General features: G+C 36.7%; 1 long non-coding RNA gene across 1 annotated transcript; it reads right to left on the reverse strand.

The window, feature by feature from the left end:
- Positions 1–7,153: 7,153 nt before the first annotated feature.
- LOC148928495 (uncharacterized) lies at positions 7,154–8,353 on the reverse strand. The gene is made up of 3 exons (XR_016137697.1): positions 8,236–8,353; positions 8,022–8,164; positions 7,154–7,285 (listed from the first exon to the last, which is right to left on the reverse strand). It is a non-coding gene; the product is annotated as an uncharacterized LOC148928495 (long non-coding RNA).
- Between the last annotated feature and the right edge of the window lie 13,346 nt (positions 8,354–21,699).

Here is a 21,699-nt window from a genome sequence, read left to right on the forward strand (position 1 = left end):
CAAGGGTTAATGACGGATGATGAGTTCCAAGCGGTTTTGGGCAAGGGAGATAGGATCGTGGTAAACCCTGAAGGGGTGGCTGAGGTACTGGACCTCGCATCCCAGGCAGTAGGGAGGGGGGAAATAACCACAGAAGCAGAAGAGTCGGAAGGCGTAGTCCACCAATCAGTGGAGGAGAGGACAGACGAACAACCGGAAAAAGCTGAACAACTTGAGGATGAGAGGCAAGAGCCAGACACACATCAAGAGGAAGCCTCAGTGGTAACTAAACCCAAGCCAGTAAAGAGGAGGCTAGTGTTGAAAAACGACCCCAAGGCAGAGAGGCAGAAACCCCAAAGAGTGTCACAGAGATGCTTAGGAAAGTGAAAGTCCAACAAGGCAAGAGCAAACACAACAGCAGATGCAGTGGAGGTTTCGAGCGAAGACGAGAAGACTACTCCTACAAAACCTGGGGAGGAGCCCTCGAAAGCTAGCCAGGAGGACACCCAAATGGCAACAGGGACAGTATCATCAACGCCGACTGACCAGAAGGAGAATACTGACAAGGTGGCTGAGGGTCTGGACCTCGCATCAGAGTCAGTAGGTCGGGAGGAGGCGACGAGAAGTGATACTAGTACCCGTGCGGTGACCGAACCTACCACCCAGGAGGACGTTTCAACAAAAGCCGATGAAGAAGCAGAGGCAATGGAAATCGAAGAAGCTAAGTACATCCAGGAAAGGAAGAGAAAGGGGAAATCCCATGTCAAGAAGAAACAAGCCGTGAAGAAACAACGCACTGCCAATGCCAGCATAGTGATCAGAGAGCCGGAAGAGAGAGGGAGATCAAGCGACAGCGACTACACTTCCACCGAGGAGTCTGATTCAGAGAGTGATATCTCTCTAGAAGGGGAAGAATACCATGAGCAGCAGCTCCCCGACAACCACCACGAACTAGTCCACCCTCCGATAGAGAGGATCGTGTACCGACGATGGAGGGTAGAGCTCACTGATGAGCTTATGGAGGACATGAAACACTACGACACCAAAAGTCTTCAAGACGCATTTGACGACAAGGAAGATAGCAGCAAGCAAGTTAAATGCGGAAAGGTACTCCACATACCCTCTTTGGATGAGTTATCTGTTCGTGATTCCTTCCTGGCCAGTATGGAAGCATTGGGTTTTGAATGGCTGTTAGAGAATAGGGACCCGGAGATATCTGTGAGATTAGCAAAGGAGTTCTTCACCACGTTTAGGTTCCAAGTCACTACGGACCTAGACGAGGTGTCAATTTCCTTTAGAATATTCGGAGGAGAACTGTCCATGAGTCTGATAGAATGGACTGTGCGACTGGGTATGTGTAGCCTGGAGGAGTCTATAGGACCATACTGGAGAAGCCGTGAGAGGGGGGTACCGAGGAGACACATAGAATTTGAGCCCCAGGAAGCCTGGGAGGAGCTAACCCACCCCGATGCTGGCCAGTTAGCCTCCACTAAATCCAGATCCACCCACTTCAACAATTCCATGCTGAGATTGGTGCAACTCTACTTAGGCTATAACCTACTGGGGCAGAGTAATTCAGCTGCCAGAACGTCCATGACCGAATTGTACATGGTATGGTGCGCTAATCATGGAAGAAGACTGCATTTGGGATTTTGGACAGCCTACCAATGCCACCTGATAGCCACCTACCCAGCTAGAAACTTGTCCCTCTGCCACATACTAGGAGCTTTCGTGCGCAACAACATCATCATAACAGAGGCAGAAGACCTATCTCCGATGTCCATGGTCAACGCTCCTGGCCTGTTCGATATACCCTTCTTCGTCCGCACCAACTTGGTATACTACAGAGAAGGAGTACCCCAGTTCTACCCAATGGGAGAAGCCCCTGGGGGAAGGGCACAACAAGGCCAGGAGGGGTAACCTGGGCAGATCGACCAAGCGCAAAGGCTGAGGCAAGAAAATCTGGAGAGGACAGTAACCGAGCTGGCAGAGGAGAATAGACAATCACGGGCAGAGATGGCGAAGCTGACAACCCTAATGGAGAGCATCCTAAAGGAATTAGCAAGAGGAAAGACAAGCACTGGAGCTGGAACAAGTGGACGTGGAGGACAGGAAGAAGAAACCACCGGACTTGAGGAAAAAGAAGGTGATGAACAAGAGGAGGAAGATGACAACCAACCGGAACCCACTGAAGAAGAACCAAAGGACCCACCTGCACAGACCCCTGCGCCAAGGAGGATGTGTATTAATTGTAAGCAAACCCCATTCATAACACTTAGCCTATTTAATAGTCTAAGTGTGAGAAGTAAAGGGTTTGCTACTTCGGTGCATGTGTTTTTATTATGTTTTTGTGTTCTGTCAAAAGCATGTTAACTCACACTTAGCCTACTGCGTAGTCTAAGTGTGAGGAGTTTATATGTTTATATAACATGTTTGTAAAATATTCTGCTTTGTTTTATAAATCTAGGTATATATCTGAAACTCTCCCACTTAGCCTATTGCATAGTCTAAGTGTGAGAAGTTTTTAGATATAATATGTGTTTTTTCACTTCACAGCCCGTATCTGGGGCAGACACTGGGGCAGACACTTCTGAAGTGAGAGGGGGGAGCAAATGGCCAGATATGACATGCATATATATGTTATTTGAGTTAGTGCATGTTAGTTTTTTTTAGGGTTTGCTAAGGTCTAGGAATTATGTGTTATGTTTTATGAATGGGCTTAAAACTCAACTGCCTCGAACTGACGATGAGGGGAATTGAGGGAGATAAGGCATGCCGGAAAACAGAAACCACCCCCTCCAGTAACCCCCAGTCAGTATAGATGATGCAAGTATGAAGGAAAAACCCATCCCTTAGGTCAGACACGAAAGCCCTCTTAAAAGGTGAGTTAGAAACCCCAAAGTAGAACTGCTTTCCACTAAACACTGAAAAAAAAAAAGAGAGGCTACCACATGATGTCTAGGGCAAGGTGACCGTGTGTAGCAAACCCTGAAGGCAGTAGGAAACCCCCCTCAAAAATAAAAATAAAAAATAAAAAACCCTACCCTTAGAACCCCATTTTCTAACCTGATCTATACCCAGAAATGACCCATCAACCACTAGAGCTGTGTGTGAGCAAGGCATAAGGCAAGGAGGTAACTGCTCAGGAGGACATACAAAAGAAACCAGCTGAAGAAAAGAAAGACAAAGAAAGAAGGAGAAAATCGATCTGAAAAATTCCAGATCCAAAAAAATAGAAGAAGGTATAAGGGTGGCAAGGCCACAGGAAGAAAACCGAAGAAAATGGTCGCATACTTGACCACAAAAAGAAAAGGAGGAAGAAGGAATAAGGGTGGCGAAGCCACAAGGAAGCTACTTACCAGTTGGAAGCCAATGTCAGAAATTGTCCAGCCGAAGAAGAAGCCTTAGCCAGAAGCCCGAATGCACACAGTTCTCCCTCATCAAATAAGTAGTTAGTTTTTGAACCCTAGAGCCTTAGGGACAACTGCCCCAAACATTACAAACCAATAGCCCCGTTACAAGCCTTAAAGACCTTCAGGAGCTGCACGTGAGATCTGAGTCCGAAACATCTGTGGTTTAGCATTGAGAGAAAACAGTCCTAACATCCCCTGTGAGGAATGAGTGACTGAGTGAACCCAGTGTTTGGCCTAGGATTGGGTGATCGTGACAAGCAGATATACTGACTGGGGAAGAAAAGGGGGGCGGCGGAAGTTCAAGGCTGCCTAAGGCCGGATTGCACCTGATCTCGAGGGAAAGGGTGGTTGAAAATATAGCCTATTCTATGTGTTTAAGTTAACTATATGTTTAATGTGTTTGTGTCGTTGTTTGTTTTCTTTTCCTTTGCGTCAAAGTCTTGAGTCTAGTTAGGTAGAGTCGGTCAGGGGGAGTAACCAGGCTCGAATTCGACTTATTTCTTTTTGTTTGTCTTCACGCTTGAGGGCAAGCATGTGGTAAGTGTGAGCAGTTTGATAAGTCGTATTCTAAGCCTTGGTTACTGGTCAGTATGTCGTGAAATGCATGTATTATCTGCAAAACAGTTGCTCAAGTGTGCAGGATTAAAGGATCCAAGTCAGTAAGAGACAATTCAGGTGACGCAAGTGAAAAGGGCGCTAGAAGGGTGCAATACTGACCAGGATGCATGCCGAGAAAAGGCTCGAGATGGAGAAGAAGAATAGTTGGGATGATCATTAACAAGGGCAGAAAAGTCAAAACTTGAAGGAAGTCTACCCAAAAAGCAAGGGCAACCCTCCCTATAAAAGAAGCCACTTGGAGAGAGAGAAAAGAGTTCGCCTTTAGAGTTGGTCCCTTAGTGTTCGGTTAGGAGCTCTAAGTTCTCAGTTCAAAAAAACACTTAGTAGAATTCTCTCGAGAAGATCAGTCCTTCAGCATTGTCCAATCTCTCGTTCCTCGCCACAGCTATGGTCACTTGACGTCCAAGAGTCTGCCGGAGAAGTCATCGATCCACCGTTCCAGCCAGTTGCCGTAGTAGTATAGCAGTATCATCGCCCGGAGTGGCCAAACAATAGTTATTTTGCTTTCTAGTTTAATCTTTACTTGTTTTCGTCGTTGGTTTTGTTGCAAACACTCATCGTTGTTGCCTTTTGAAGTACTTTGTGAAGTTCCAATGCTTAAATTATGAAGTTTCTATTTCGTATGTCGCTTTGGTTCGAGTTTGCTTCATTCTGCCTAGGAAAATTAGATCTAGTTGTTGCTTTTAATTTCTAAGTGTTTTCTTACCTGGAGTTGTCGATCTGAAGTTGTAGTTATGTTTTAGTCTAATCTTCGTGCTTGAGTCTTCGTGTTGCATTATAATCACCGCCTTGCATGTTAGTCAGTAGAAGTAAAATTGCAGTTTCACCGTTTATTTTAAGTTTGAGCATTTTAACCAATGGATCTTGAGTTTGAGGTTATGAATCTGAGTTTAGTTATGGTGTTTGTGTTCATCTGATTTTTTTGTTAATACTTGGTGAAGAAGAAAACGTCAAAATCAACTTTAGTTTGGACCACCTTACTTTTAAGTTACTTTTGCTTTTGTTCCCTACTTTTTAGTTGTACTGTCCAGACCTGTCAGAGAGCCACCCAGCCACCAGATATGCCTTGTAGTCTAAATTTCCTCTTTTAGTAACTGTCTACTTTTCATATGCCTCTGAGACACCTTGTCCCCTATTTCCACGAACACCACCACATGCCTGTTATTTTCACACCCACTAGTCAGTAGAGTACCTCCTTTATTTCTTTCCTAGGTAAAATCTCAACCCAAGCGTGGTAGCTAACCAAAAACACCCAGGAAAGTCACCGCAGTTATCCAAACGTGTCCATCCTTGTGGGATTCGACCCTTACCTCCACTATACTAATCAGTAGAAGTGGGTTGAGGAAAATTGTTTGAAGCCAGGTCCCGGTTGTCGTACCAACGACTCAGCTGTGTCAGTAATCTCTTCCTGATCAGTTGGATACACTCCAAATTACATACGAAAACCGACCACGAAGAGACAAGCTTTCAAAGCACAAAGGAAAGATGAAGGTTTGGAGAAAATACGAGTAAAGGTGAGAATGACAGAAAATGGAAATTATCAGGAGGAAGCTGATAACGCCCTTACCTTTGAAGGGAGACTTTGTGTGCCAAAGGATGAGGAGCTTAGAAATGAGATCATGAGTGAAGCGCACGACACTCCCTACACCGCCCACCCAGGAAGCACCAAAATGTATCACGACATGAAGAAGAAGTTTTGGTGGGACAGAATGAAGAGGAGCATAGCATTGTTCGTCGAACGATGCCTATCTTGCCAACAAATCAAGGCCTTGCATCAACGGCCACAAGGGAAGTTGCAACCCTTGGAGATTCCCGAGTGGAAGTGGGAACACGTAACAATGGATTTTGTGACGGGATTACCCAGATCCAAACAAGGAAATACCGCCATTTGGGTAATTGTGAATCGCCTCACCAAGTGTGCCCATTTTGTTCCAATACCCAACACACACGGGTCGGAAAAATTAGCCCAGTTATATGTTCGAGAGATCATACGTCTCCATGGGGTTCCCATATCGATTACATCAGATCGAGACTCAAGATTCGTATCCAGATTTTGGAGGAGTCTACAAGAAGAACTGGGCACAAGATTGAATTTCAGCACTGCTTTCCATCCACAAACTGATGGGCAGTCGGAAAGAACCATCCAGACATTGGAGGACATGCTCCGAGCTGTTGTACTCGACCGAGGAGGAAGCTGGGATATGATTATACCCTTGATTGAATTTGCATACAACAACAGTTATCAAGCAACCATAGGCATGGCGCTATATGAGGCTTTGTATGGAAAGAAATGTAGATCGCCACTCTACTGGGATGAGGTCGGCGAAAGAAAAGTGCTAGGCCTGGATTCAGTCAAGGAAGCGCAAGATAGACAGAAGTCTTATGCGGACAGCCGTAGAACAGACCTACAGTTTGAAATAGGGGATAAAGTCTTTTTGAAAGTATCTCCCTCAAAAGGGATAACTAGGTTTGGGGTCAAGGGCAAATTAAGACCTCGTTTTTTCGGACCCTATGAAGTACTGGAAAGGATAGGTCAAGTTGCGTATCGTTTGGCGCTACCGCCAAATCTGGGAAATGTACACAATGTTTTCCATGTGTCACAACTTAGGAAATACATGTTTGATCCAAAACATGTAATTTATCAAGAAGAAGTAATCATGAACCCAAACCTGAGTTATGTAGAAAAGCCCGAAGCCATCTTGGATCGAAAAGAGCAACATTTGAGGAATAAAACCATAACCTCAGTAAAAGTCTTGTGGAAGCACCACGGACAAGAAGAAGCGACATGGGAACTTGAGGATAAGATGAAAGAGCAATATCCAGAATTGTTCACCTAATATCGTGCAGAATTTCGAGGACAAAATTCCTTTTAAGGTGGGTAGAATGTAACATCCGACATTTATTTAATGCTAATAATAGTTTCATATAGAAAGTGAATGATACCATAAAGTGGAGTAGTACTTTAAACTACTATGTTTGCTTGATTTACATTTTTATCTATGTTGAGAAAAATTAATTACTAAGATGTGAGAAAGGAAGCTTGCTAGAATGATAAATACAAGAAGTCGAGAAATGATTTATCCAAGAGCAAGTATAGTAGAAGAATATTAAGTGTACATGTACATATATAAGATAATGCTCTTTAACATGAGTAATACAGTAGCAATACATGTGAATATAATTATCAACTCTCTAGTATTAGTACTATACAATAGAAGCTTCTCGGATAGCCATTCCTTATTCTTGAATGCCCATTTTCTCTCCCAAACCATGTCCTGCAGTCAAAGAAAATGAGTTTGTGATACTAGAAGACAAAATACTTCTACACTCTACTTCCTTATTTAGTCAAAGAGTAAATAGTCCATGAAAGAACAACTTTGACATAATTCTATTGATGGTGACACCGAAGCACACACGCGTTACCATCTTTCAAAATCTTGCAAGAATAAACCCTTCCCCATGCATGCTCCAACAGTGAGTTAATTAGCATAGTAAGTTGATTAGAATAAAAGGAATAAAGTCTCCAACATCATGATGAGTATGATGAATTTGAAGAGAAGAGTTTTATGTTTCTTGTCGCCACATTCAAGATCACACGGTAAGAAATTCACTATAAATAGAACATCCCTCTCAACCTTTTTCCCATCACAATCTCTCATCAGCTTCATCGCATAAATGTATCTTTTCCACCCACAAAAATCCATGTTTCCACACATTCAAGCTTAGAGGAAGGTGCTTCAAGAGCTTAGCTAGCAAGTAGAGGAAAGTTGCATTTTGTTCACTCACCAAGTTTTCTCATTATCTAAGTAAGTTCCCTACCAAAATTCTTTCTTTAAAGCATTCCATCATTTAGTACATATCTCTGTCCCAAAACTCAAAATACAAGCATGCTTAGTACTTCTTCAAAATCTCAACTTTTATGCATAAATAGGAAAAATCGTAGCCTCTTAAATCACAAATATATGAAGCCACCCAAATAGGAATTTAACTAAGGAAATGAGAAAAGTATACCTTGGCTGGAATTCTGCTCTCCGGCAGATCGGCGGCGGCAACGGCAGCTCGCCGGCGGCAGCAACCCGGTGGTGATGGCGAAATCCGGCGAAAGGACGACACTTCTCCATCCTCTTTAACGTGTTTTCTATTCCTCCTAATTTCTGAAAATTGTTATGCAAAGATTCAAAATTTAGAAGCTTGTTTTACAAAATTCAAAATGAGATAAACTTACTCTCCGAACAATGGAAACGGCGGTGACCGGAGCAGCGCCGGCGTAACCGGCGGTGGCAGCCGTTTTCGACAAAGGCGAGAGAGAGAAGAAGTTTGAGAGAGAGAGACGTTGGGGAGGAAGGAGGCGAAGGAGAGGAGTTTGAATGAGTAGGGTTTCATCTTTTAATTACTTATTGGGCTAAAGAATGGACTTTAAGTTTACTTCCAGTTGGGCCTCTTTAAGTTGAACAAGTTACACCTCTTTAAATTAATTCATTGGGCCAAGGATAGTTATTTTGGTTAAGGGTGTGGGCTAGAATTAATATGATAACAAGAGAGCCCATAATTTCCTAATTAATTCTTTGATAGATGATTTAATAATTATGTTTGGATGAAATTAATTTCTTGAGCTTATGTTCTCGTAATTAATCTAAAGAAATATGCTTGCATAAGTTCTTGGAATTTCTTAGATGAGTAATCTCTTGGTTAGTTGTTTCCAATAATTAAATCCTTCGATTTACTTGAGTGAAAGGAATAATGTTTGAAGGAATAAGAAATAGGATGCATATCCTAGGTTCATGACATCTACTTTTACTTATCTTGAAGCTAAATAGTTGATATTAATTTTTCTTGAGATAAGGCATTCGCAAGGAAGTAATACCCTAAGGAGGAGGTATTTTTGTATCAAAGTTGCAAGGACCTAAGGTGAACGTTCGAACTTATATACAAATGAAAAGTATGGAATATTTTGAGATAATATTTATCTATGCAAATGATATTGTCTTGCCATAAATTGTTTGGGTTTTATGTAATGATGCCTAATGGTGTTGGTTATACCGAATGTGCTATGCCAATTAAAGTAAGAATCGAATTCGGGTCCCAGCAAGGGGAGAGTCCCTACTCGGACTAGTGTACACGTGGACTGTGTGTCATCGAGAGGGTTAGCCGGTCTGGTGTCCGTGGAAAATGGCCACTTTCCCGGCACAAGAAGGAATGTTCAGATATGTCAAATTACAGAAGGAATGAGACTGCAGTCAAATTTTTAAGCAAAGGAATTTAGTAAGCTTGGGCCCTTTTTACTAAAACTCCCAAGTATTACCGTAACAATGGCATGACAATATTTCTTTTATAATTGTATATGTGTATATTTCGGCAATGTGTACTAAGTACCTTTGTACTCAGCCCTGCATGTATTTCTAAATGTGCAGGTTGAGCTGCGATGAAGAGGGGAGAGTGTTGAATCAAAGGGGCTTATATTTCTAAATCATGCAGTACTCTCGGAGGTTCATGTCTCTTCACACATGGAACCATGTTTCAGTCATTCCGCTGTGCTAGTTTCTACTTTTTCCCTAAGACTCTGATATTTAAATAAACCGTGTTGTACAAACCTCTAAACTCGAATCCTTATGTCATCGAGTGTACCTTATCTAAGTACTCCCTTTATGTTTCTCTTTTATTATATGATTTACTCTTATATCTTCTTCCCCATTTTTATCCCCTCTTCTAAATTCCCATCCCCAGTCACATTAACCATGTTTTACTATCCTTAGTAAAATGCGGGCGTGACACGACAATTATTTAATCTAGTCAAGGGAGAATCAATTAAATAATTAAGTTTTATATTGGATAATAATTATCTAAATTTATTTAGGATTTATCAAGATAGAGTTAACTATCTAAATCCATTTAGGATTATTCAAGATTTTATTTCGATAAAATCAAATCCTACAATTCAAGATAACGTTGATCTAGGATTATCATTATTTAAATAGTATTAGGATATTACTAAATAGAAACATTTCAATCATAATCCTTAAGATAAATAAAATCCAATCAACCAAGATTTATACAAATCTTAATTCTATAGACATCCAGAATATAACAAACATTACTTAGGATTTCTTAGATAAACAAATTTATCTAAATCCAATTAAATAAGAATTTTCTTATATATCATTAACATCCTAATCAGTCTAGGACATAAATCCAAAAGATAAGGATAACTTGGATTAATACTTATTTTAATCCATCTAGGATTTGTCTTAACAGAATTAAATCTATTCAAATCCATAGGATAAAAGAAATTAATATAAATGTTTATCCTAATTCATCTAGGATTTATCTTGGAGTAAATCCATATAAATCCATAGAATAAGATAATATTATATTATAATTATTCAAATCTATCTAAGATTTATCTAGGAATAAATCCATATAAATCTATAAGATAAGAATAAAATATTATATTATCACTATCCAAATCCATCTAGAATTTATCTATGAATAAATTCATATAAACTCATAGGATAAGAATAAAATAATATTATCATTATCTAAATCCAACTAGGATTTGTCCATGGATAAATCCACATTAATCCATAGGATATAAATAAAAATTAGATTGTCATTATCCAAATTTAACTAGGAATCATCCAGGAATTAAATCCATGCAAATCCATAAAATAAGGATAAAATCTATAATTAATCCATGATTTAATACAAAATCTGATTTATCTTAAATTTCAATATCCAATCCCACAAAATTGGATATTCGGTATCCGATACCAGGTGGGTATCAGGTTAGGTACGGGTAAATCCAATACCCGATATCCGTATTCTCACCCCTATGAAAATGTATAGAAATTCAATTTCACCTAATACATAAAAACTAAAATATTAACATAGACAATGACAATTAAAAATTTTGAACAAGAATAGAACATTAAATCTAAATAACCTCTAAAGAGATGGAACATGCAAAACTTAAGAATCATAGTTGGAATTATTCATTCACTCTTTTTCAGATCATCCAGATTTAAGTCAACATTTGTATCCCATATTATACAAAATAGTTTATTATGGTTGTTAGGAAAGATAAACAGTTAGTTTAATAAAAATAGATTAAAAATGTGATTCAAATGATATTAATGAACTTACTTTTCATCAAAGATTTCAATCTCAAGCAATCTATAGTTAGATTGAGAGATAACTCTTCCAGGTTGTGTGGTAACACCAATGACATCTAAAAATAATACAATAAGATAGGCAGAAAATAGATTAAAGGGTAGGAAATTTGAATCACACAACCTAGAAGAGATTTCTGTCAAACTACCTATAGATCGATTGAGATTGAAATATCTGATGAAAAATAAGTTCATTAATATCATTTGAATCACATTCTTTAATCCATTTTTGTTAAACTAACTATTCATCTTTCCTAACAGCCATAATAAACGATTTTGTACAACATGGGATACAAATGTTGACTTATACCTGGATAAACTGAAAAAGAGTGAAGGAACAATTTCAATTGTGATTCTTCAGTTTTACAAATCCAGTCTCTTTATAGGTTATTTATCTTTAATGTTAATTCATGTTTAAAATTTTCAATTGTCATTGTCTATATTAATCTTTTAGATTCTATTTATTATGTGAAATTTGAATTTCTACACATTTTCAAGCTTCTAAACTTGTGATCAAGGCCGATATTGATGAAGTTAAAGATTTTAGGATGAGGTAGCCATTTCTGATTAGTGATTTGTTCTTTATTGGATTTTTTTTTATTAATTATTAACACTTTTTGTTGTTTTGTTTAGGATAAAAAATGATGACATTTATGTTCAGCAATATTCTGTCATTCAAGGAGAACATAAGGTCATTGTGAGTTTGATAATCCAGAGTTGAAGTCCCTTGAGGATTTGTCTTGCCTAAGAGGTATTGAATAAGTTTTAGATCAATTTCTTTTATGTTTTTTTTTATAATGAACTTTTAGGTGTAATATTTCAATAGTTTATTTTTTTTTTATAATGAACTTTTAGGTGTAATATTTCAATAGTTTATTTTTTTTGTGATTCGAAAGATGGTTCATGTTGGTGTTTGGGAATATTGAGTCATTGAGTGTCATTTTGATGAATGGTATTATTTGGCTTGTAAGACTTGTGTGAAGGAAGTCAGGGAAGTTGATAATGCAAATAAAAGTTTGACACTTAAATATGAATTCACCCCTATATAGGATTGTATTAAGATTACAACCACAATGAGGACCCTTAGATTTAGGAGCAAATTCAATCTTAGTATGCCATGTGGCAGACTTGCTTACTTATGCATCACAGATTGCTTAATTATCTCTACTTTCGTATCGCAGATTGCTTGGAATCGTATACCGAATTGTTTGCTTATGTATCACAAATTGCTTGCCTATGTATAACAGATTGTTTGCCTAGATTGTCATTTTAATTATGGTGTCACCATAGTGCTCTGATTTCGTATCACATATTGCTTAGAACTGTATGTCGAGTTGCTCGTCTATGTATCGCAGATTGCATGGTACGTTGTTGTCAAGTTGTCACTTTAAGACTGGTGTCACCATAACGCACACCCATATATATATATGGAGATGATCCAAACAAGAATGCATCTAAATCTAGAAATGCAGCTCAAATCTTGGCCCTAGGATTAGATGATCTAACCATCAATAATTAACCAAAAAGTCATTACTAATAAGTTTTAGGTCATTTTATAAAATTTGGGTTCGACGTAAATTTTAGATCACTTTAGGTCATTATTTATTAATATGACCTAAAAATAGTCTAACAGTGACCTTAAAATTCCCTGCGTATGATTTTTTTCTACGTTTTATTTATTAAGATCTAGTGTCAACGGTTGATGTTGTATTGACAATGTGTTGACATCAAAAACTTGAAATTTTACACTATGTTGACATTGTGTTAACGTTGTGTTGACGTTGTGTTGAAGACAGTGGAGTGTTACTATATAGGGGAGTGATAAATTGCTAACTCATCATTTAATTGTTAACTACAACTAATTTAAGACCATAAGATTTTAGAAATCTTGTGGTCTACATTTTGCCATGTGTAATTTCATTTTTCATTTTTTAATATTAAAAAGATAATAGCAACTATCAAATTTAGGGTTTAGAAACAAAATGTCAATATAGTGTATGAAACATATCAACACAAAGACATGACAATGTCAATACAATTTCATATTGACATTGTACAAGCATTGTATTGACATATTATGTGTCATGTAGCTGTTAACGAAATTTATGAAAATCTTCAAAAAAAAATTTCAAATTTTTGACATCGGAACATATGCAAGTGAGCTCTCGTTAGAATCCTTATGATATTTGATAAATGTTGTGCGAAAAAATAATTTAAATCGAGGAAGTTATATGCGTTTTAAAGTTATGGGATATTTTTCAAAAGTTAGTTACAACTAATTCATTGCAAATTGACCTTAATACCCTTATTGACGTTTTTTGTTGATCGCATTGACATTCCGGGGCTGATGATCTAGGCCCTTGATTTGAATATCTAATGGCTATTATTTAATTGTAGTTTAGCAATTAAGTATTGAGTTATCAATATAACACTCCCATATATATATATATATATATATATAGGGATGTACTAAGATGACAACGCTCTTTATTGTAACACCATACCACCATTTTAGGCCATTGGATCTGAAAATCGTGTGCTTGTCATGCTGCCACGTGTAAAAACACGGAGGGGTAAAATAGGAAATTTCTAATTTTACGTTACCAGATTGCAGTGCTGTTCATTGTATATTGCAGTCTTACCACAACAATATTGCTGTTTACCACGACTGCATATCTAATACAGTAGACTGCAAACCCGTGTTTTTTCACGAAACTTAATCCTAGGCGTCCGTAGATGAGATCTAACGGACTATATTGGTGGTATGATGTTATTTTAATTATGGTGGCACCCTAGTGCACCCTTATATATATATATATATTATATATATATATATAATGAGTCCCATTATCCACAAATCCACTCTTAAAGACCGAACCACCCAACCCTATCAAATTAGGGCTTTTAGATCTAGTTTTTTATGGATAAGATACAGAAATTTATAAATTATTTTCGCCTTCATCACGAGCCTATTTTAATTCATCCGAAGGTAAATAAGTCATACTAACATGTTACGAAGATTTAACTTCGTTCCAGAATATATTACTTCCTTCTAGTAGGTTTTTACTTCATTCCAGTAGGTTTTTACTTCATTCCAGTACGTAAATGTGGTTTCACCGTCGCGTGCCGTTCTTTCTCTCTACAATATCTATCACCAACGCCATGGCGCTAATATGGTTTAATCACATGGAATAATGTAATAAATTATTGGAATGAAGTATGTGTAGAAGCATTTGAAGTCCTACGGGAATGAAGTAAAAATCTTATCCAATGAAGTAATAACGTTTCTGAATGCAGTAATAAACTCACTTGAATAAATTGCATTTTTAAATGTTAATCAAGCAAAAACCCACGTCAATGAATTTGAATGAAGCATATGTTGAATCATTTCAAAATCTATTGGAAGCAAGTAAAAACATGTTGTAGTTTCAAGGTATTACGTACATAATGAAGTAATAAACCTATATAATGAAGTAAAATGGGCTAGTAATGAAGCAGAAAAAATTATCACAGCAGCACATCTCATCAAAAAAACTAGATCTAATGGCTCAGATTTGGTCTCTAGTTCGGTCTTTAAAATTGGTTCGACATTGATCACAACTCGAGTTGTGATCAATGTCGAACCCTTCTTAAAGACCGAACTAGAGATCAAATTTGGGCCACTCATTTTTCTTTATCTTATGATTATGATTAATTTAGAATTGATTTAATATTTTATTAAATAAAAACGTTTTTAATTTATTTTTTTAAATTTTTTTTAAATTTTTTTTAAATTTTAAAAAAAAAATTTAAGATTTTTTTTTATTCGATAAAAACATGTTGGAGTAAATAATGAACTATATTCACTACATAATGAACTAAATGAATGTATGTTATAAAGTAATTTTTCGCATTCATTATATACTGAATTTACTTCAACTGAAAGATAATTATGTCATAACACATTATGAAGTAATAAAATAATAAAATGAAGTAATAAACTAATGAAATGAAGTAGTAAACTAATGAAATGAAGTAATAACATAACTGAATGAAGTAATAAACTAACGGAATGAAGTACTAAACTAATAGAATGAAGTAATAACATGATTAAATGAAGTGATAAACTAACAGAATGAAGTAATAACCCTAAACCCAACTGGAAGATAATTATGTCATAACACATTATGAAGTAATAAACTAATGGAATAAAGTAATAACATGACTGAATGAAGTAATAAAAAAATAAACTAATTTTTTTAAAAAAAAAAATTAAAAAAAAAAAAATTAAAAAAAAAATCTAAAAAAAAAGTAAATAAAAACACGTTTTTATTTAATAAAATATTAAATTAATTGTAAATTAATCATAACCATAAGATTAAGAAAAATGAGTGGCCCTATTTTGGTCTCTAGTTCGGTCTTTAAGGGTGGATTTTTGGTTAATAGGACTCTATATATATATATATAAATATAGAGTTGTGAGCAATGTCAAATCAATTTTAAAGACCGAACTAGAGACCAAATCTCATCCACTCATTAATCACATCTAATGGTTATTAATTAAATTGACAAAAGGGTAGATTTGGAAAGCCAAAAATGTTGTTACGTGATCTTCCCTTCCCAAATCCAATCCACTTTTCTCTCTCTCTACAATTCTCTCTCACCTATCCTCGGCACCAACTACCTCCATCGTGCTACATTCCCTGCCCCACTGCATCGGAGAGTGAGGAAGAAGCGCCACTCTGCAGAGTGGATCTCCGATATGGTGGAGATGGAGAAGCTCTCCGACGACGTTAGGGCAGCAGGCGGCATCGATGCGCGAGGCGAGGGAGAGCTCGTTCTAGAACTCGCGGTCGCCCTGGATGGAGGCCTCGCTCATGGCGATTTCCTGGCCGGAGGGGAGGACGCCTTTGAAGACGGAGCCGAAGCCGCCCTGGCCGAGGCGGTTGGCGGCGGCGAACGAGTCGGTGGAGGTGCGAAGGAGCGAGTAGGAGAAGCGCTGCGGCGGAAACGGAGGCTTCATCAGATCTGCCGGAACGGTCCTCTTGCGGGTGATCTTCCGGTAGAGGACGACGGATACAAATATAAGCGCCAGCGCCGCCGCCGCGGCAAGCAGCGGAATGAGAAGGCGGTGGTGTGGCGACGGCAGCATTGTCGTGAATCTGGATACAATCGGATAGAAGCAAAAAAGAGTATATAGAGGTTGTAGACAGAGACTAGTGAGAGAAGAAAGATGGCAGTGTGTTTTTCACAGAGAAGGGGGTGGTGAAGCAGCTCATATTTTGTCATTGAAGATTGTGAACGGATTTGTGCAATTGGAGTTTGCAGCTCATACCGCGAACGGATTTGCATATTTTGCAGCTCATATTTTATCAGTTCAGTTCATATTCTATGCTACTTCATTCAACTAGACTATTACTTCATTCATTTACATTATTACTTCATTCACCTAGATTATTACTATAACATTATTTAAGTATCTATATTACTTCATTTGACTAGATCACTATTACTTCATTCAAATAGTTTTATCAAGTCATTCGACTAGGTTATTAATTTAAGGGATTGTTGAGTATATGAGGAATAGTGATCACTACTTCATTCATATGTGCATTTATTTCATTCAACAAGTATATTACTTCATCATAATAGGATTTTACTTCATTGAACTTCATTTTGTAAACACTTTACACAGTCTATTCGCTTTAAATTTTGTAAAAAGCTTAAACAAATTCAAATTTAAATTTTCTATATTACTTCGAACACCTAAGCTATAACTTCATTCAGTTAGATTATTACTTCATTCACGTGAGTTATTACCTCATTTGACTAGGTTATTACTTCATTTTCTATTCTATTACTTTATTCAAATAGCGCCAAGGGTTGAAGTTCAGAAAGGTTTACGACTTGAGAAAGAAATAAAAAAATAAAGAAGTAGAAGAAGAAGAAGAAGAAGAAGAAGAAGAAGAAGAAGAAGAAGAGGAGGAGGAGGAGGAGGAGGAGGAGGAGGAGGAGGAGGAGGAGGAGGAGGAGAAGAAGAAGAAGAAGAAGAAGTGTTTATTTAAATTTGAATTTGAATTTATTTAAATTTTTCGCACACATTAAATCAAATACACTATATGAAGTGTTTTACTAATGAAGTATTTATTCTTTATTATGATGTATTCGCATGCTAAGACTGAATCTGCCTATTAATCATCCTTGTATGTTTAATACTTCATGTCGTAGTTTATTACTTCATTCCAGTAGTTTATTACTTCATTCCAGTAATTTATTAATTCATTCCAGTAATTTATTAGTGTGCGTGAACTAAAATCGTTTGAATTTTCTCTAAAATAGCCAACAATTTCCACAGTAGGAGAGAGTTGGTAAACCACACCATGCTCACTATATAAATCCCATAACCAAATGAAAACTCTCCATTACAAAAAAGAAAAATACAAACTTTTAAAATACAATAAATCATCCAAAAATGACACACCAACGCATCTCAATGGGATGAGCCACGATTCTGACCACCATCCATTTGTTAGGCATGGGGATAGCCCATTCAGCACGTGCACAAATGTCCTCATCAATAGTGCCTCAACTACATCTCCAGAAACTCTTCATCCCCTCCTCCGATTTGATTTCTCATTCAGGTGTGAGTTAGAGGATTTTTCCCAACATTTTGTTTACCTATATACAAGAAACACATAACAACAATTCAGCATTTGAAACATAGTTTATATTACCTTATTAAAATAGTTTGTAACTTCATCATTTAGGTTCTTTAGTTCATTACAAACATCAAAATATCAATATAAATAGGTCAGTTTATATTACTTCATTCCATGAGGTTATTACTTCACCAATTAAGTTATTTAGTTCATTCAATGTAATTTCTTATCAGTTAAAGATGTTACTTCATTATAATGTTTTATTACTTCATTTTTAGAGTCATTTACTTTATTATAATGTTTTATTACTTCATTTTAGTAATAAAATCTACTGTATAAACAGATTATTTATATTACTTTATTATCATAACTTATTACTCCCTCTGTCCCATTAGAAATGAAACGTTTTCCTTTTTAGTTTGTCCCATTATAAATGAAACGTTTCCTAAAATGGAAATATCTCTATCTCTACATTTTCATCTCTCTTACTTTACTCTCTCTTCATTTAACTCACAAAACAACACTATATAAAAACTTGTGTCAATTCCCAAATGTTGCATATTCAATGGGACGAGGGGAGTACTTCATTATATGAATTCTATACTTCACAACAATTAGATTATAGTTAAATAGGAAAATAGATCAGTTGCATTACCTCATCACATTAAATATATAGTTCATTTGAATATGCAAACAATGCAACAGTTAATTTTAATTCTAAAATCCTAAACTCATACAAAACAATAAACATATAATTCATATTTATAGACTATTACTTCATTATCATGTTTTATTACTTCATTTTGGTAAAAAACCTTACTGTATAAACAGATCATTTATATTACTTCATTATCATAATTTATTACTTCATCTTATCAATTTACTACTTCATTAAAAGAATATGTAGTTCATTTTAATGTGCAAACAAGTCAGCAGCTGAGTTAAATCCTAAAACCCTAAACTCATGCAACACAGTGAATAGATATTTCATATTTAGTGTCTATTACTCCCTCCGTTCTATAGTAATGGAGGCGTTTCATTTCGGCACAGAGATTAAGAAAAATTGTGTTAGGTGAGTTAAGTAAAGGGAGACTAAAGTGGGAAATGAAAAAGGTAGAGAGATGAAGAGAGAATAAAGTAAGAGAGAGTAAAGTAGGTGTAGAAAAATGTGTTGACTTTTACTAAAAAGGGAAATGACTCTATTACTATGGAACGTACCAAAATGGAAAAATGACTCTATTACTATGGAACGGAGGGAGTACTTCATTACAATGCTTTATTACCTCATTTTACGAATTTACTACTTCATAGGATAATATATTAGGGCTTTAACTTCATTTTATCAAATTACTACTTCATAACAAATAGTTTTTATACCTTATTCCTCAGTAATTTTTCTTTCAGTAGCTGCATCGTTGTTGGTAGTTGATCATTTTTCCTTCGATTTAGTTGTCTTCTTACGATGATATTTGAGTTCTATTTTGACTAAAATCAGAAACAAATTTAAGAATTAGATGAAGTAAATTAAGAATAAAAATCTAGAAGAATTTTACGTGCAGTCCTCCAGTGCACGACCCAAGTTTGCTAATTTCTCTGTTGGACTAAATATGTATAGCTCAACACCAGAGAGCAATAAGTCGAGAGCAATAATACCTTGTTTGTATAGATGTACCAAAATACTACCTTTGTCCCTGAAAATTTGATACATATTACTATTTCGGTCCGTCCCTGAAAATTTGATACACTTCACTTTTACCATTTTTGATAGTGGACCCCATATTCCACTAACTCATTCCTACTCACATTTTATTATAAAACTAATACTTTAAAAGTAGGACCCACATCCCACCAACTTTTTCAACTCACTTTCCATTACATTTCTTAAAACCCGTGTCGGGTCAAATGTAGCAAATTTTGGGGGACGGAGGTAGTAGATGTTGGAGCTTAACTTAATAAAATTGATAGAATGACATGAGATTTGACTGATACCTTCATTTTTCTGCTATTTTATTTAGAAACAAAAAGTACTCCACCATGAATTATTTAGAAACAGAATGTATGCAATTATTCAATGCAGACTGATTAGGGTTCCAGCCAATTTCGTCGCCCCACAATTTCTCGCGCATTTCTCCTCTCGAAAATTACCTTTTGATTTCAGTAACGGTTACGCCACATTCACCCTCAGTTATCTCACAAATTCATGTGGACTCTCCCTGAATGACGCCTTCTCCGTCTCCAACAAATTGCGCATCAAATCGCGGCACACTTCCGATGCAGTTTTGCAATTACTCAAAACCTACGGCTTCACAGATGCTCAAATCAGCGTCGATTTGTAGAAGAAGATCCGTCGATTTGCAGAAGATCCGTCGATTTGTAGAAGAAATTCGTCAATTTTGGAGAAGAAGATAAAGAGAGAATTGAAAATGAAGAAAACCACGTGAATTGAATGAAGGTTGCTGCGAAATTTTTACCCTAAATGTATTTTGGCCAAAATACCCCTGGATTGAAGTAAATTGTTTACCTAATGAAGGAGTGAAATTAATAAAGCATGGTCTAATCTCATCCATTAAAAACTAGATCTAAGAGCCCAAATTTGATCTCTAGTTCGGTCATTAAGAGATGATTTGTGGATAATGGGACTCTATATATATATATATATATATATATATATATATATATATAGGTATGTGTTAAAATGACAACTCATCTTAAAATAACATCATACCACCATTCCTAGCCAATCATTTGTACACATGGACGAATAATCAGCTGCCATGTGGCAATCATAAAAAATTCGCAAGGGTAAATTTACGCTGACTGCAACATTCAATACTCTAGACTGCTATATCCAATACTCTAGACTGCAATATCCAATACGCTAGACTGCAATCTATAGATTGTTGTAGATTGCTATCTAGCGTTTATACTATTGCAGTCTAGCGTGGTGTCACAGTGTCATTTTAAAAGTGTTGTCATTTTAACACACCCCTATATATATATATATATTAGGGATGTATTCATATCCTTTTTATATGTTTTGTTCAATTGTTCAATTCAATCTTGGCTGTTCAATATCAAGATCTTATGGCCCAAAATATTTCCACATGGAATTAATTAAAATATTTTAAAAAAACGTCCAGGGCCTTTTAGGAATACACAATAGAGTTAGTTTTGGAAACTTCCTTGATTTTCTCTCAATAAATCACAGCGGTTTCTCATAGAATTAGACGAGATCTTTCTTCTCTCTCCAAACTGAAATCTTTTCTTCTCCGTTGAATATTCTCTCTAATACATCTCAATCTCAACCTAGTCGTGAATCACTTTTCTCAAGTTTCACAAGAATTCTTAGCCATCACTTCTGTCACGACCGCACTTTCTAAGGATAGAAAGCACGATTGATCGCGACTAGGGGAGGATGAAAGAAGCGGGGAAGAAAAGGGGGAAACTGTGGCACGACTGGACATGAACTGAAATAACTTGGAATAATATATATCAGAATGCATAATACAAGGAGTGTAAACTCGACTTTTACATTGCAGCGGGAGAGTCAAGAGCAGATTACATCGTGTATGGAGACACGACGCATCCAAGTACTATTCTATCGAAGGATCTTCATTTGTCTGTGCTCAACACCGCCCGCCGTCATCACTGCTCAACCTGCACATTTTGAAAACATATGCAGGGCTGAGTACTTGGTGTACTCAGTGGACACGTGCCGAAATATATTTTACTGAAAAGAAAACTAGTTTTGTCAAGCCACTACTGAGTGAGCTCGGGGTTTTATCTTAAAAGGCCCGAGGACACTAAAAGCATTTTCTAAGTAAAATATGTGATCATGATCTATTTTTCCTGGAACTAATGCCATGTCTGAACTGAGTGAACCGG

The sequence above is a fragment of the Salvia hispanica genome, chromosome 4 (genome assembly GCF_029641045.1).
Source record: "Salvia hispanica isolate PSC_SH4W2 chromosome 4, Shi_PSC_v1, whole genome shotgun sequence".
Classification (NCBI taxonomy): Eukaryota; Viridiplantae; Streptophyta; class Magnoliopsida; order Lamiales; family Lamiaceae; genus Salvia; species Salvia hispanica.